The sequence below is a fragment of the Pteropus medius genome, unplaced genomic scaffold (genome assembly GCF_902729225.1).
Source record: "Pteropus medius unplaced genomic scaffold, Ma_sr-lr_union100, whole genome shotgun sequence".
Classification (NCBI taxonomy): Eukaryota; Metazoa; Chordata; class Mammalia; order Chiroptera; family Pteropodidae; genus Pteropus; species Pteropus medius.
Window position 1 is genome coordinate 9,471,705 of NW_024355990.1, and position 13,936 is coordinate 9,485,640.

At 43.0% G+C, this 13,936-nt stretch overlaps 1 long non-coding RNA gene across 2 annotated transcripts; it reads right to left on the minus strand.

The window, feature by feature from the left end:
- Nucleotides 1–2,381: 2,381 nt before the first annotated feature.
- On the minus strand, nt 2,382–13,692 carry LOC120599982 (uncharacterized). Of its 2 annotated transcripts, none has more exons than XR_005652033.1 (5): nt 13,471–13,692; nt 5,953–6,085; nt 5,446–5,667; nt 4,305–4,519; nt 2,382–3,369 (listed from the first exon to the last, which is right to left on the minus strand). It is a non-coding gene; the product is annotated as an uncharacterized LOC120599982 (long non-coding RNA). The 2 variants fall into 2 exon arrangements; XR_005652034.1 differs by having other exon boundaries at nt 4,305–4,661.
- Nucleotides 13,693–13,936: the final 244 nt, after the last annotated feature.

Below are 13,936 nucleotides of genomic sequence, written 5' to 3' on the forward strand. Positions count from 1 at the left end.
ATGTGCCTGTGACTCAGGGCGAGCAGGATGTTTGAAAGCTCCGAGAACTAAAAATGAGCGTCAGCAGACTCCCCTGCAATTGGCAGGCATTTTCTTTAGGCAGCCCTGTGTGATTTGTGTAATTGGGGCATTTCTGCCTACCGTGTAAATCATGGTCTGAAAATGGCCACGTTGCAGCAGCTTGCGGGGAAAGGGGAGGAGGGCTTTGCTTGTAGGCCTTCCCCTGCCGGGCTAGGCAAATCATTTCTCAAGTCTTATTTTATTTTAATAGGAACATATTGCACACCTATTGGGTACCTGGCCTTTTTTCTATACTCTCATGAAATATTTTTTAAGTATTAGATATTCTCTACTTAGGAGATTGCAGTTTTACTGAAAAAGCTAATATATACATAGAATTATTACAAGTCACAACACCATATAAGATCAATATTAGATTGCATAAAATCAGTCGTGAGTAAAGAGTCACTGGGAGGATGGATGGATGGATGGATGGATGGATGGATGAATCGATGATAGATGGATGGATGGATGGATGGATGGATGGAGCCGGGCGGATAGATACTTAGATGGATGGATGGATGGATGGATGGTTGGTGGATGGACGGATGGACAACTAAGTATTCTCTGGACTTGTCATTGCTTCCAGCTAATCGGATACATGAGAAATTATAATACTTCAATGTGGCAATCTTTCAACACTCCAAGTAACACACTGATTTAGCCCAATTTAAAATACTCCGTATAACTTTAAGGAATGATACCAGCGAGTAAAAATGAGAATTTTGGAAGGTTTCAGGTATTGATATTTTTTGTTCCCCAAATGACACCTTCTTTGCCTACATTAAATGCTAGTCCTGGCAGGAAGTCCCAGCAACTCCTCACCACTTAGGAATGAAAATAAGAGGCAAACAGGAAACCATGTTTATTTTTTACAACAAGTCAGCCAAACTCCCACACCTATGCTATGCATTTCCTCTGTGAGGTGTTATGAAGTGGAGAGAGAAAATGACACTTTCCTCCTCTTTTTCACCCAAGAAGCTATCTTCCTGTCACCCTGCGGGGCACAGAGCACGTGAAAGATTGAAGCAGAGCACAGCTAGGGACAGGTGCAGGAAAAAAAGCTCTATTGTCTACCCAGGATTCCTCAAGAGGGTCTTTTTGAAACAGTTTCTAACAGGAAGCCATGTAGCTACTTATCAATGGCCATGCTGGTAGGGACAAGGTGGCATCTGATGAAAAGCTCTCACGGAACATGACTGAGTCACAGGGTAGACCCAAATGCTGCTGAAAAATTGTTCTGAAGTGACTTGGAAGAAGACATGAGAACTCTTAAAAACCATGCGATATGCTACATGTTCCTAAACCTCACTCACCAGGGCTGGTAACGTTCGCCTTCAAAAGATCACCCTGCCCACGAGTCCTTCAGTGAATTTCCTTTATCCCATAGAGACTCCTCGAGAGAAGTTAAAACGTGAGTACCCGTTCTTAGGCTGCTCTTTTAACTTCATTTAAATTACTATCATCATGCCTAGTCTTCCGTAATGATACACCTTAGAAGGCCAGGATGTCTCTGAGGTACAGGCTCTGAATAAGGATCTTGGTTCGAGAGATATAATTTGACCGGTCTGCCATCAGGCCTTCACCAGCTCAGCCGGGCCTTGTCCCCACTTGCACTGACCTTCCTTTGCCCCCTTAGGAAGCACTCTGCTTGGTTCTTTGCCATCTTCTTATGGCTTAGGCACCCGACTGTGTCTTTCTTCTTGGATCTGCCTGTCCATTCTTCATGATACAATAGCATTATAGTCAGACACGAACAGGAGGATTGGAGAAATATCCTTATTCATATTTACATGAGTAAAAAAATCATCATGAGAACAAAGTTGCTTTAAAATACAGTTGCTCTCCATCTCATACCCATTAGGATAGCTACTATTTTTTCAAAAAAATAGAAAATAATAAGTGTTGGCAAGGATGTAGAGAAAGTTCAACCTTTGTGAATTTTTGGTGGGAATGTAAAATGGTGTGGTCACTGTGAAAAACAACATAGAAGTTTCTCAAAAAAATAAAAATGGAATGACCGTATGATATAGTAATTCTACTTCTGGGTATGTATCCGAAAGACTGAAAGCAGGGTCTTAAAGAGATATTTGTACACGCATGTTTATGGCAACATTATTCACCATAGCTAAAATGAAGAAGTAGCCCAAGTGTCCATTGGTAAATGAATCGATGAGAAAATGCAGTATATAAATACAATGGAATATTACTTAGCCCTAAAAAGGAAGGAAAATCTGACACATGCTCCAACATGGATGAACCTTTAGGAAATCATGCTAAGTGAAAAAGGCCAGTCACAAAATGATAAATACCATGTGATTTCACTTATGTTAGGTAGCTAGAGCAATAAAAATTAGAAAGACAAAAATCAAACAGCAGTTGCCGGGGGCTGTGGGGCGGACGGGATTGGGAGTTAGTGTTTCGTGGGCACAGAGTTTCAGTTTTACACAATGAAGAGACTTATGGAGACAGATGCCGGTGATGGTCACACAACAATGTAAATGTATTTAATACTACTAAACCGTACACTCAAAAATGGTTAATATGGTCAATTTTAGGTTATATGTGTTTTACCACAGTAAAAAGTTTTAATGTCGTTTCCCTGAGTTTTTGCACATATTGAAGAATCTGGATCATTCTGACCTTCTTCTGCATACAAAAGAGCTGAAAACTCTTCTAGAAGTTTCCAAAAAGCAAAGTGCCATTGTATGCAATGTAAGAAGGATCTTGACTTGAAATTATGCTGCATTTCCCTGAGGATACGGATATGAGTAGGCACCCCAAAGAGCCTGCTGGGCATATTTTTTTAATCACATAAGGTCGATCAAGTAAAAAAGCCTCCTCAATCGTTGGGAGACAAGAGGCCATTTTTGGCATTGCATGGGGATGTCACTCAGACCAGCTCCTCATGGACTTAGACCTGAGTCCCAGGAAGAAAGGGGCCCTAAGCAAAATGATGGAAATACTATGAGATCGTGGGAGCCAAGACAGCGTCGGCCTGGAACCAAGGTGTGGTAACACAAAATTGGAAGAGACAGGGGATCCCCTGTTTGGTAGAAAACACAAGCAACTTCAGACCCCAGAGGCACCAGCCAATTAACCATGCCTGAGGTTGCAGCACTGACGGTCTGAGCCCCTGGAACCCAAAGCTATATTGGAAGCAGGAAGAAGCACTAGCAACTCTGGGCCCGTCGAAGACAGTGCCCTTCATGGAGACGTCAGCAACTTCGATCACAGGCCCCTCCAGCGACAATGCTGTGGCCAAGGCCCTTCTATAGCTCGGCAGGTAGAAAATAACATCAAGGGGGCCTAGAGCAGAAGCAAACGACATGGCAGAGGTTAGGCAAAACACAAAGATTTATTTATGAGCACATATGAGGGCACTCTGAGGACACCCAGGAATAAGGGGTGGGACATAGGAGGGAGTTCTTCGCCCTTCAGCCATGAGTGAAGCACATCCAAGGTCAAGATCATTTATGACTATAATTCATGTAAACCCATTCTGACCCCTGGGCAGGTTGGCCTGGAGAGAACATGAGTTGCATTAAGATTCTGAAATATATTTGTCATATGAAGAATTCTCACCGAGCTATGTGTATAGGTGGGCATCTGGACATATGGGGTGTGAACTACCTGTCCTAGGATAGTTTCCCTGAGATGGCGGTTTGTGTGTGGAAGGTTCGGGCCAAGAGGAGGAGGGGAGTGGGGGTGGGGTGAGGAGAGGACAGATGAAGTGCTGCAGTGAGGCCTCAGGGCATCACACGGGGACCTCTGAAGTGGAGCTAGCCCTTCGAGAAGGCTGAGCTGTTGCTCTCCTGCATCAACCAGTCACCGGATGTGGGCTGCCCGGGGCGGAGTTGGGGGGCGAGGGGTGCAGCATGTGCCTTTGAGAAGGGAAACTCTCTTTAGGAGAGGAGAGGGGCTCAACTGTGAGCCACAGAGAACCCTGGAGACACCTGTAGAAATACACACCTGGTCCTGAAAGGGGAGTCTTAGTGTCGTATTTCAGCATCCTCTACACCCCCTTTCACTTCTCTGGACTGCGGTGCCCACCTAACCCTGACTTGTCCCGGGGAAAAAGAACCCAATGACCCAGTTGACTGTGGTTGACTTTTTCCAACACCCGTCCCTCAAACTCACTTTAACTGAAAGGAAAAATAATGGGGGAGGGAAGGGGATATTAAGCAGAGATCTTAGTTGTTAAGAGTAGACGCCGAGGAAGAAAGGAGTGAGCACCAACAAACCTGAAACACAGTTGGAGCGTGTGCCCTCGGTGCCGCCTCATCTTCCCTTCTTTGTCCCATCCCTCTTCTTCCTCTTGGTCGAGAGGGATGAAATGACCCATTTCTCCATTTATCATTCTTGATCGAAGTCCTGCGCTTTCCCAGGCACCATGCTCAGGGCCAGAGACACAGAGTGTACAGACAGACGAGTCCCCAGTTTTCACGGAGCTTCTTGTCTAGTTGGGGACAGAAGGAAATACTCACAATATCGTAATGCGGTGTTATGACTCTCACAGCACAGAAAGTTGCGAGGCGGGGGACTCTAACGCCAACATCGGGAAGACTGGAGGCTGTGACTTTTGGGGTGACCCGTGAGAGCTGAGAAGGAGGTAGGCAAAAAATGGGGAAGAGAGTGGGAAGGAGAGAGAGGACTGCTCACAAGCGAAGGGAACAGGGGTGCAAAGACGTCAGCTGGCAGCATGTGTCAGCCCTCTACATGAAAGTAAGTTGGATATTGCGGGCTGTGATATAATAAAACAATATGACAACCGTATATCGTATATCGTGGTTGTCATTGTTTCTGTTGTTGTTGGTTACATTATTCAGACTTCCGTCTAAGCTCCTCCCATACTCCCCCACCCCAGGCTTGCCTTCCAACTGCAAATTTTCTTTTCTCTCAATCAAAATGTCCATTCCAGGAGTGCTGCAGCCTGTAGCTGGGTGAGGAAGTGGCTGCCAGATTAGAGCGATTTTAACTAAGGAGTAATAAGAGATAGCTCCATCGTTCCTATAAACATTTCTGACTAGAAGATTCTTAATCTTAATGGCCTCTTACTCAGTAGAATTGAGAGGGAGAGATTTGGGTACCTCCATCTCTTGGCTTTCTCTCTTTTTAGAACACCTCCCCAACCCCACCCCATACCTGGTCTGCAGAGGATAATCAATAATCAATATTTACTGAGGACCCACCCCCCTCACCTTCACAAGAAAGATCCTCGAATGGAAAATGTGCACGAAAACATTCTGGAGTATCACTCTGGAAACAGAGGGCCCCAGCATGTGGTCCTACACCCGGAAAGGCAGGGAGGTGGTGCCAGGTTTGAGAAAGAGAAAAGAGAAACCTGACTTCTAGCCCCAGCTTTGTGTCTAACAGCTGTGTCACCTTAGGCAAGTCGCTTTCCCTGTCTGTCTTTCCTTATGCAAGATGGGAAGGTTGCTTGCAATGCGGCATCTTCTTTGGGGTCCTCTCTGGGTCTGAAATTCATCCTTTTAAAGGCAGTCTGGGATCTCCAGATTCTGGAAACACCTGCATGGTCTGGGAGTGACTGCGCAGAAAGGTGCTCAGGTGTTCCAGAGCCAGCACGCCATGTGGAAAGATGTCAGCCTGCCAGAAGCCGGAAGAGAGAAGTGCCAACAAGTGCATCATGGCATATGCCATCACCCAGCTGGTTGGCCTCCCATCTGGATCCATTCTCACGTCTTACTTCTCTGGGTTTCCTTTTAAGGTGGAGACTTTAACATCTGGGAAGCGAATGGCCACAGCTTTGAGAAAGATCTGCCAGCTGTTTGTTTGTTTGTTTGTTTGTTTGTTTGTTTGTTTGATGTTTATCAAAATCATACCACCTCTATCTCCTTCCCTTCTGAGCTGACCAGTCTCTCTATTTCTTACCTTCCTCCACAAGCCTTGAAGTTGCAAACACCACGTCTTCAGCAGCTAAGTAACAGATCAGTACCGTCGCGTTGATGGCATAAGAAATAAAGCAGTTTGCTTTGGAGTGAAGGGAGGTCGACGTGAAATCCATCTAGTAACATTTAAAAATAAAAGTAGGGATGAGTGGAGGAAATACCCTTTGTTCATTTAACCACCTCCTGCTCTCACCACTAACTACCCCGTCCAGAGCTTAAAATACACAGTTAAATATCTGGTCAACCGAGATGATGTTCACCCCAAAACAAAATCTCTTCTTCTGAGTCCTTCGCCGTTTGCCTCTTGGGCCCCTGGATGCTGACCTTGCATCTCAAACCAAAGGAAATGCTGAGGGGAAGACAATGATAAGGCGGGAATTGAACCTTAACTACTGTTTCCTGAGGCCGTATGGGTCTGTCCTCATTTCCACTGTCCTACTAATTGGTAGGTCACTGCTCTTATGGACTCCCTGGCATTCGGGCCTAGTCTGGTCTTGATTTGAGAGAAGGAAATAAGTCACAAATTCTTATGGGTAAAGATAATTGCAAAGGGACATGTTTTTCCTAACCAAAGTCTTTTCCTCCTTGCCACTGGATTCAAGAAGATTCCTCACCATCCTCTGGCACAGTTGTCTCCCCTGAGTGGGTGTCCGGGCCCTTGTTCTCTTTGCTTTTAATGGGGCCATCAGCTAATCTTTAAGTTTCTTTCCTTCCACCTTCCGGTAGGTATTTCCTGAGGCTTAAAAGAAAAGTTTCTTTTACAGCAACAAATTGAAATTGTCTGGATAAAGGTCTTTGTATTCATCTATCCGAAGTCTGATTTTTCAATTCATAAGTTGATGAATGAAGTGTTCTATTATTTCTATATGCACTTATGCTGCGACTTGACCCAAGGGTCATGCATGACTCGTAAATTATTTTTGTAGATAACAGTAGCTACTAAAAAAATGTAGAGTGGGGAGATTTTAGCTATTCTCTCGTAACCATCCTGCCAGGTTATAAGGAAAAGAAAATCTCTGACCAAATTCTTCTTATCATATGGACATTTATTCAACAAACACTTATTGGCAAGCAGACACAAAACAGTTCATGTAATTGGGTCTGCAGATTCAAACAAATTCCCAGTTCTTTGTCTTTTAAAAGCTGTGAACACTACCTTTATGAGAAAGGCTTAGTCAAGACAGACACAACAATGTTCCAGAAAGAAATTCAGTTACTCTCAGTTAGATGCGGGCAACCAGATATCTTCCAGAGTCAGAGACCAAACAAGATTATTCACTGACCCAGCCTCAGGTGTCCACTCTAAGAGTATGGGCTAGATTTTCACACCCCGCTCATGAAAGGTGAGGGGTGTCTCCAAAACATTTTAGCCAACACGCAAAACCTGAACACGTTCCTTTCTCCAATGAGAGCTCATTTCTAACAATCATCACACTAGAGAGCAAGCTATTATTTTCACCAATAGAAGTAATTCTAATACCACCACGTTATCTAGAAATTTCTGTTGTTTTCGGCCATCCGGCCTATAGGAATTCATTACAGACGACCTAGGAAACTAAGACCAAATCGAAGAGGAGACCTTTGGTTGTTGGTTGGTTCCGTGGATCTGGAAATCAGAAGATGAGCATGTGAACTACAAGTCAGCAAAAAATAGATGATGACTAAAGGAAAAGGATGAAGTCGCCTGAGTACACAGAGTGAGAAAGAGTGTAGGACAGAGCTCTAAGGAAGACCAGTGTTCCTGGTCAGAGAGAGTGGCCTGCCAGGGACCAGGAGTTTGGAAAAGTAAAGAGAGAGAAGAGAGAGGTATTTTCATGAGCATACCTCTGTTGGATCTCAGGACCTGGCTACACCCGCCCTGTAAAGGTACTGATAACTTCCTACAGGATGATTCTGATCAGCCATTCACTTAATATTCACCTTGGCTGAGCATCTGCAATCTTAGGCATGGTATCACCCGTCTTTCAACGGGTTAGACTTAGCTCCAGGAAGGGATCTGTTTTGGGAAGCGTGAAAGGCGCAAGTGAGAAATTCGATGAGGATGAAGATAAGGAACTGAGGAAATCAGGGTAGGTATGAGACGGGGAAGCTCCAGGGACTGGACGAACAGAGTGACATGGGGACCTGAGCGGGACGCGGGGAGGACTACGGAAGGAACCGAGAATTAAGGATGCAGCAGTGTGCGGGGGCAGGGACGGGGGCAGGGACGGAGGCAGCGCACGTCGAGACGTGGAAGGCGGGACTGACCCTCGAACGTCGCCGTAGCGCGCTCTTGGCATGTGCAGAATCGTACCACGCCGACATCCACAGCACATGGTCATGACGAGCAAATCAGAGCAAGCCCGAGGCATCCATAATAGTGGAGTTTTTTGTTTGTTTGTTTTTTGGGTTTTTTTCCCCAATGCAGACCTTCAACTCAAGGTGGTGAATGTTGTCCTAGAGTTGTAACTGTTTATGGACTTGCCTGGAGAGGCCCCTAGCTCTGACATCTCTTCGCTTCTTCACAAAATGGAATTCCTTTGAATTGGCTAAATTTAATTCACTGGAATCATTTGTATTAACAAGCTCACACAGACCTGGGAGTTTTGTTTTATTCTATTTAGGCCTGTAAAATGCTAATAAACATGGATCTTTTACAGTCTCCTAGCTACTTTAGAAAAAATTGAAAAGAAAACTTTTGCTGCAAACAATCTCATTGAATTTTGATGATGATCCTAAAACTTTCTTCTGGTACCCAAAAGTAATTACTCTCCATTGGGGCGAAGAAATCTTCGTTTTCTAATTATAGTGCAGATGTTTTATAGAAGCAATTACTCCTAAGCTACCAGTAAAAAATAATCTAAAAAACTGATCTTTGATTTAGGTAACAGCTGTGTGATTCTGCCAACAACAAACCCTTATTAGAAAAAAAAATGAGGCATCATTTATCCAGAACAAATGTATTTCAGAGCAGTTTTTCCCAGTTTCTCAGAATTCAGAGATTCCAGTAATTGAGAGCAAGTGCCAGTCTCCGCTGGTTCTGTAGAAGCAGGTATGGGGAGGGGTGTGGGAACAGCATACTTTATCGTGGAGAAGGGGAATTTCATGAGCATACCTCTGTTGGATCTCAGGACCTGGCTACACCCGCCCTGTAAAGGTACTGATAACTTCCTACAGGATGATTCTGATCAGCCATTCACTTAATATTCACCTTGGCTGAGCATCTACAATCTTAGGCATGGTATCACCGCCTTGCTCAAAAACTTCCAATGGTTCCCCCATTGCCTACTAAACTTAGCATCAATGCTTTGCCCAGGAATTGGTGCCCCTCCCTCGATGCTTCTAAAATCCTTTTCCAGCCTCAGTTCCCGCTCTTCCATGCTCCCGCCAAGCTAGACCACTCACCCTTTCTTTTACTAGTGTCGTCAGCTGTCCTGGCTCTCTTCCTTCCTGCCTCAGGTGGCCCTTGCCAGCTAGAGATAGCCCCCTTTTATGTAAGGAATGTCTTTCTTAGAATCATATATTTTAGGACCAATTACCCTGCAGCAATGTATAGAAAGTGTGGAGGGTATGTTCTCTGAACACACAAAGCCGCAAGCAATTTTGTTCTTGCAGACATGTAATCATCAGTTTTTCTATTTTCCCCATTATTTTGTCCAATCACAGAACTTTTGTGAACCTAAGCTGTATCCACCATCAGGTACTCTGTTTAGTCATTTCTCTACATGAGCTCTGATGTTTCGCGGCGAGCAATCTTTTAAATCACCATTTTGTTATATCCTAACCACTGCTTGGTCTCCTTCACAGCATTTTACTACATCAAACTTCATTTCAAAGGCATTGATTTTTTTTTTTTTTTAGGCACATTTTTCTGGCTTAGCACCAGCCAATAATAACAGTTTAGACACCGCAATAAAGCGAATGTCGCAATAAAGGGAGTCACACACATTTTTTGGTTTCCCAGTGATATGAAAGTTATGCTCAGTCTCTACTGGAGTCTATTAGGTGTGCAATCGCCTCGTGCTTAAAAAGACAATGTACATACCTGAATTAAGAAACATTCTATTGCTAAAAAATGCTAACCCTCATCTGAGCCTTCAGCGAGTCATAATCTTTTTGGCACGGATAACCTTGCTCAGTACCGAGTTGCCATAAATCTTCCTTTTGTAAAAAACGCAATATTTGCTAAGCACATTAAGGGAAATGCAATAAAAAGAGGCATGCCTGTAACAGGATTCAGTCTCCCAATTCACTTTCTAGCAGTGTCTTGGCTCTGGAATATGCCCAAGAGTAATGCTCATTGTCCCCAGCTCTCCTGCTGCTGGAGTTGACCACTGACGAGTAAGAGGAAATGAGTCGTTGGGCAGAGATTCCAGGAGAACTCTTTTTAAGGATAGACTGGACTGGCTTGACCTTTAACCCTTCTTTCCTTCCAACTTCTTCCTGCCTAAACTAAAAATGCAGTTTTAGGTACAGCAGCCATCTCTCCACCGGGAAGACAAAAGTCACACGTTTATATGTGGGCATTTGTGTGTCTATCTGTACTGAGACAGAGTGCCTAGGTACGTACACACTGGCACTGTGAAAGAGAATCCTTTGTAAATGAACGAATTTGTTGTCGAGTCTGGACTTGAGTTAGCAAAAGTAAAAGTCTTAGAAATCTCTTCTCTTGACAAACAAAGCACCCATTTGTCTTTTCCTTAGCAAGACCCAATTAGGCCTTGATGTAGAGATGGATTCGATCCATCATGTTTGTGCATTTGTATCTCTACGGAACCAGATCGGAATAAACAAACTCCTGGCACTTTCTCAAATTTTGATCTCTGGCATCTATCTCTTAATAATTTCCAGAGAGATGGTAGAATAAGCAGCAATGGTTCATTCTGGGTCAGCTTCCACAGCAACTGACTAATGTGAGCATTGAAAATTTTCTTCTGATAATGTCTTTGGAAGAGAGAAGTGTGGGAGCGTGATGCGTAATCCCCATTTATTCTGAAAGGATGCGAAACTCTCAACAGAGGTGTTTGTGCTCTGGTGCTTTTGGATCTTCCTTTCTTTTTTTGGCTTTGCTTGGGTTTTTTGTTAGGAAGACACCTCCAGCTTGTTTCACTGAAGTTAATGTGTAAGTGGCCTTTGCGGTAACAGGACTCAAGAATTTATTGGTAGCATCTCTTGTTATGAACCTAGAAATAGCAGCCCTAGGGAATGGCTTGCTGCACTGGTGTTTTGTTCTCACAGCTTTTTGCCCAATTGTCATCTTATTTACAAAACAAGGACAAGCTTGTAAGAAGAGCAAAGGCCTAGTTTTTTAAAAAGTGCGCATTCTAGGGCTAAACCTCAAACCAACAAATCAGAAACTCTAGGGTGGGACCTAGGAACCTATCTGTGATTCCGATGATCTATGACTTCTTCCTACTCCTAAGAGTCCAGGATATTGTGATGTCTCCTGGAAGCAAGCAAGAACCAGGCCTGAAGAAATATGCAAATATATAGTCTGCTGAAACTGGCTAAATTCGGAGCTCCATATAAAACCTAATTGTGCCGGGGAATATGCAAGAGAAAAGCCACCAGTCTTGCCACCATTTGTTGGGGGAAATTCAATCTATTCACATGGTAAAATGTTTCAGGAGTAACACAGAGTAACAGGCAATAGAAGAAAGAAAATCAGCCATAAGTGCTGAAGGGATGAGCGATAAAAGAATAATCGAAGTTTGGAGGGACTGTTTCTTGCAATTAGTTTGATATTGGGAAATTGTACCTCTGCATAAGTAATATTAATTTCGTGACAGTTATAAATTAGAATTAATTCTTTTCAGCCCAGAAACAGAAGCATGAATATGTGGGCATATAGTATATGCTGTAGCATTTTCAAAGTGGAGAGAGAAAAAAACAATATTTAATAATTGCGTTGAGGCTTTCCTTTCTGAAAAAGGAGTTATATGCCTCCCTCATGCCATATCCAAAAACAAATTCCAGATGAATTAAACATCTAAAGATAAGCCACCTAACTACGAAAGCATTATGAAAAATAGAAAAATATTTTTATATATCTTTATAATTTTAAGGCTAAGGAAACTTTCCTAAGCAAGACATAAAACTTAGAAGGTATAAATGAAAAGATCTGACAGCGGTGACAACATAAAAACGGAAAATCTTCACTACAAAAGACATTGTCAACAGGGTGAAAAACAAAGTAACAACAACCTGAAAAGAAAATATTTTCAGCCAATATAGTAGATAAACAAATAATATCCGGAATGTAGAGTTACTGCAAATCAATAAGAAATAGGCAAACAGCTCAACAGAAAACAAATGAATAAAACCAGGTAAAGGTTAAGAACAAACTCCATAAATGATGAGCAAACATGAAAATATACGAAACTTCATGTACATGAGGTTTGCAATTATGCAGATAAACTCGGTAATCACGCACATAAACTCGAAAAAGATAAAAATTATTACGGCAAATATTTACCAAATATTGATAATGTCCACTGTTAGCAAGGAGGCAAGATCAAAGACACTCTCATACACTGCTGATATGATTGCATATCATAAATATTAACTGATATTGATATTAAAAACTCATAAACATTGATCAATCAATTGATTAATTAATGTCCATATACCTGGGATCAGAAATTGAATTTCTAAGAATCTATTCTCAGGAAATACCAATGCCAGTACTACAAAGATGTGTGTAGGGGAAAAAAAGTTCACTTCGGAATTGTTTGTAATGACAAAAAAAATTAGAAACATCTTAAAGTAAAATTCTTGATTAAAGGTAGGAATCTCTTTCTCTCTGGCCTATTTCAAAACACTCTGTGCATTCTCTACATAGGACTTCGGATAAAAGTAATTAAATAGCCAGAGATGTGGACCGCTGAAAGCCACGGTGTATGCCGTGACCTCATTCCCAGCCACAGATGATTGGTCTAGAAACGGGCAGCTTGCCTAAGCTGGTCTAATCAGAGTGTCTGTTCTAAGAACTTGGCAAAGACCAGCCTCTCTTTTTACTGAAGCTGTAAACTTTAATGGTGAAGGGGTACAACAGCCTTCCTCTTTACAGTGAAATGTGCGATGTTTCACAGGATAGAATGCATCAGTGGAGGCAAGAGGGAAAACAAAACCTGGTGATTTATTTCTGTCTTTGGTCTCTCTCTCTCTGTCTCTGTCTGTTTCTCTCTCTCTGTCTCTGTCTCTCTCTGTCTCTGTCTCTGTCTCTGTCTGTTTCTCTCTCTCTCTCTGGGGGCGGGCGAGTTGGTCACTTTCTTTGTAATCATCCACATAAACAAAGGGGTAGATAAATTCACAAAACATTAGTAGGCATCATGAACAGTTTCCCCCCACTGCTGTGCAAGTTAAAATAAAAACAAACCGACAACAATAGTAGGCTTTCTTATCCACACCCCCCACTCTCCACCGGTTGTTGAAATTTTATAAGCCATCAACACAAGCCTGTAGCTGGATAAAATAGCATGCAGAAGAAGTAGACAAATCACTTCCTAGGCCAACAGCTTACCAGGATGCGATGGAGAACATGGTGTGGCTTCTTCTGTGCACTTGAGGCAGGCTTTTTGCAGCCGCCAGCACACGCGGCAGAAAGCTGTGTGATCTGTGGCACTTCTGTCAATACGAGATCCAATTTTGCAAAAGCCCTGTGTCACCAGTATGGAAAGTCCCCAAAGAAGTATTTTTAAATAATGACTTTCACAGCCAAGTTTACACAGATCTCCTTCCTACCCCACCCACCCTCCCCCATAAGTAGCCGAAGCCAGCCTGGAGGGTGGGGTGAAAGAATAAAGAAATTGGCAAAAGTAGAAAAGAAGAAATCATTGTTCCTGGGTTTCTGACAGCTTTCCCGCTCCTGGTTCCTTTCCCTCTTAAGTTATGGGAGACACTCCAGCCGCCTTAAATTCTTCAGTATTTTCCTGAAATTGGCTTGAGAGAGGTTCTCATATTTGCAACAAAAGAAGTCTAAATAATAC